Genomic DNA, 4,444 nt, shown 5'->3' with positions numbered 1-4,444 from the left:
GTTGGGACTGTTTGTCCACTGGCTGAGGTCATCACAGTGAACAGTGTGTACAGTGTGATGAGGGGGGCATGTTTCATCACGTTACGTTTTTTCCTCCTAAATCGTGATAATGACGAACACTAACAGTCCACAGAGTTCAGCATGCAGTGGACGTTAACTTAACCCAGCAAGTCTGAACAGTAACGGAACATAAACTGTAACAGAGGGATAGACGCTGTAGACAGCTTAACGCTGATTGGCCAAGACTCGACAGTTGGAGAACCACTGCAACCCACCCCGCCATAAAACACCTATCTTGTGTTAGGAAGGGGAGAAGGGGACGGACACAGACGTAACAACTTGAGACGACACTCAAGTTATCGCGCAAATAATTAGTCATCTGTACTCAATTTTCACATAACTTTGCAAAATACCACGAAGCAATTGCACGAGCCTGAACCTGAGAGGAAACAACGATTTGCTGGAAGAGTAGTTATTTATCTGCGGCAAAGATTAACAGTGGTTTGCTGGTGGTTCATCTCGAATAGATGACATATGACTCTAGGTAGTCAACACTTTCACAAAATGACAGCAGGGATCCGTTTCACCGCTCTGACGCAACGGCTCACAAAACCTTTGATATTTAAGTTTTAAATAAAGTGCCTCCTCACCGGGAAAATGAAGGCTTTCAGGGCTGCGAGGGAGAAGATCACATCTGCCATGAGGGGGAGGAAAGAACACTAAGAACAAACTGCAGGGGAACAGTGTGAAAGGGTGCAGAGCTGGAGGAGAAGGGTCAGTTAAATAAGCATGCCAGGCCAATAGGTGGAGGCCAACAGGGACAGGAAAGATGACTCAACTTTGACACCGGGACCCCAGAATCAGCTAAACCAGGTTATCCCAGAATACCTACCCCCACCGATTAAAAGCCCCCTTTGAATTGACCCTCCGAGGTTGGGATGGAACTCCTAGACTGCACCATAAAATGGTTCACAGAGAAAATTGGCGGACAATCGAATTAGTTTAAGCTTCAGATGGCCTGAAGGCACTCAAGGAGGTGCATGGACTGTATGTAATTTGAGAAAAAGCCCTGACAGCCGGCCTTGAATTTGATTCCCAATCAAATAGCTATGATTAAGTTATAAGTCACTCAGGTTAATATATATTTTTTTTTTAAAGAAGGAAGCACTGGCGCTGCAAGAACATTTTCTACTTCAGCAAAAATCTTTCATCTTTCAATACAAAAATTCTTACAGCAACATCCAAGGAGACTCCATGAATGCAGTCTACTTTTCACTCATTTGGTCCGTGAGTTGGACTTTTAGTTACAGCTGTGATAACAGCAACACTTATTGTTTGTGTTTTCACAGCTGTAGCCCATCAACTGTACTAAATATCCAAAGTTGGTTACATAGCTCCATTTCAAACAGAACCTTATAGACAGGCATGCTATGTAGGAAAACACCACACTTATCTGGGCACTTACAAGCTGACAAAACACGGTTAACCATCCTGGAATACTGTTTTACTTAAATGAAGTGGACCATATCTGCTAAGCAGCTGCACTGCTCCATTTTCCTGATTTCCTCCTTTTATTCAATGAACGCTGTTTGCATTTTGCTACCACTGACAAAGCAACTTTCATGATATGCGCTGCCAAGTTTGCCCCTTTCTTCTTCTTCAATTTTTTCGGGTATATATAAAGAATGCTTGTCAGAGCCCGATCATATAACACACATCTGTGCTGTGCTACGAAAATCAACAGGCTGTAAATCAATTCTTATGCTGGATGCATGTAAGCCGAGCCACGAAACACCTCCACGGAGATGTACGAGTCCCACATTTGGCTTGACACCGGCTGCTGGAGGACGCCACCACCATGAAGAGTAAAAGACAACGTCACGTTATTCTCACAGGATTCACCTTGAATATAAAATGGTTGTAGGCACATAAACCACAGAGTGACACTGGTGTACCTCATGCAGCGAGAAGCAAAATGAGCAGCTTCTGAGATGATACTAAATATCGTGAAACATTCCTTTCCAACATACTGTACATCTGCTCCTCGGAGTGTCCTTCTGGCTGTCAACTCTGTCACCTCCTGCACCAAAACATCCCGGAGTTTGCTGCATACGTCTGGAGACACGAGATAAAAGGTCAAGTTTACGGTAAACAGTGACGGGCTCACAGAGAGTTGCTTTAAACTTCTCAAATGTCCTCTAGTGTGACGTTTTGTAAGCGTCTTCCAAAAACATTTAAGAAATAATACAGTTTTCTGATCTGACGATGCTGTGGTGAGGAAAAGATCATGGTTTGTGTTCACATGACTACTTTAAAGTGGAGGAATGAGATGGCCTCACCTGGTGCCACGCAGCTCATTTTCTTTTATAGTTTACACTTAATAGTTCATTTTCTCTACATTGAGTTGGCTGCCCTTTTGAACTTATGCACATAAATCAGCAAACAGATAAATGATGACATTGCTTTTGTTTCAGACATCATGCTTCATTCAGCATTGTTGGCAGTCCGTTAGTGTATTTTTGTAGGGGCACATTTAGTTAACTTCTGTAAGGTCACATGGTTTAGTTTGTCTTCAGTTAACTTTGCCTACATTTGTTGTAGTTCACATTTCTTTGAGTTACCAGTGCCGAGGGTGGTTGCTGGTGCTGAAGGAACAATCTTGTCAAGCCTGAGCGAATGATGCACCCCTTAAAGCAGAGCTCTTAAATACAGGAAGCGTCCAATCAGAATGTACCAAGTGCTGGCATCATGGGGGGGGGGGGGGGGGGGGGGGGGGGGGGGTTCCAGTTTAGAGATTTTGTTTATTTCTTTAGAGCATATTAGTTTGTTAGTTTTGGTTTATTGCTTAAATATTTATACTAAAATGTTCCTGTTTGTTTTTTTGTTTCGTTTAGTTTTTGTCTTTGTGTTGTCCCTTTGTTTAAAAAAAATGGTCTGCTCAGCCATGTTCCCCTTTGTGTACAGTACATAGTTTAGGTAAATGAAACCCTCTTTGCTCGGTCTCTCACTGGGAAGGATCATACTCCTGCCCATGAGGACTCCATACAACCCAAAAAGAAACACAGTAAATTGGTACAAACCTTGTTTTGTGGAGAATGCAGTTTTTTCCTCAAATCCAGTGTCAACAAAAAAAATATGAACCTTGACAATCCAGGAGATCATCGACCCTGAGAATGAGGTGTTCGGTGAAATCATGCAATCCAGACAGAGCCTGTGAGAGCCATTAGACTTTAGTACCAGCATGATTGGGATGCATCACTACTGTTTCCATGGCTTTGCCTTTAGGCTGGGAGGTGGTACGACTTATTGCACTCAACCCCACTAGGGGTTGTTAAGAGCTTATGCTGTTATATCAGACAGGGCTGACAGTGAAAGCTCGGGCCCTAACTCATCTCTACTCACTGACCAGAGACACAGATTCACCCCACGCTTTTATTTGGTTAACAAGATGCATCTGTGTCAATCACAGTGAATGCAGTTTAGAGGTTGAATTAAATAGCGATGCAAGTCTCACTCTGTAAATTGTCTCACTTAGCCCCCCCCTGATGTCAACATTCCTGTGCCCAGAGCAACCATCACAGAGCATTTATTTTCCAATTTCTGTTGGTTTTACGAATGAACAAAAAAAAAAAAAAAAGACAGTGAAGGTTCCGTTAAGTCATGGTGGAAGATGTAGTCATAAAGAGTAACTCGATAAAAGCAGTGTTTCACCTTGTTGAGAGTTTTAAAGTCCGTTGCACCTCTAACCACACCCAACAGTGATGTCACAGTGTACTGATGCATCATGTAGTACACTCATACATCACTGCAGCGAAGTGAATTGTATGACTTTCAGCCGATGTTAAGTTGCTCTTAACTTAAATTGAATATCTTTTATTGTCCGCTTTAATGTTTTCATCTGCTCTTTAAAAATCCTAATGTTTCATATCTTTTGGTTTCAGTTGTAGTGTTATTATTCAGCATCTATCGATTTATATCTATCACATTTCTATATTACTAGTTAAGATATCGTTGCATAAGATACAGCAGGCTATAACAACATGGATTAAACAGGTCAAATCTCTCTGATTGACTCAGTTTCCAATTAACATTATGTGCGTTGCGCGCGCGTCCTGTGAAACTAAACTGAGATCAGTTTCCGACATGACTCTCGCGCTCAGTCTGTGCGGAGAATCCGGATCTGATTGGCTGAGGAGCGCACTCAGCGCTGAGTAAAGCAAAGGATGCCAGAGTGCTCAGGCAGTGCATGGACGGATGCAGACAGGGGGACGACGGCGAGAGACCGGGCACACACACGCACGCACACACACGTTGTTGTTTTATGATACTGCTACTTTAAACTTTAAAGTGCTATTTCACTGCGCGGGCGCGAGTAAAGTGTGATGTTTTGGCTGCGTGTTGTAAAATCCCTCTCGCCACCACCGACGCATCCTCTCAGGGAGTG

Source organism: Anarhichas minor, unplaced genomic scaffold (assembly GCF_050575085.1).
Source record: "Anarhichas minor isolate MPS153535 unplaced genomic scaffold, ASM5057508v1 ptg000002l, whole genome shotgun sequence".
Lineage (NCBI taxonomy): Eukaryota > Metazoa > Chordata > Actinopteri > Perciformes > Anarhichadidae > Anarhichas > Anarhichas minor.
This window is presented reverse-complemented; position numbering follows the sequence as displayed.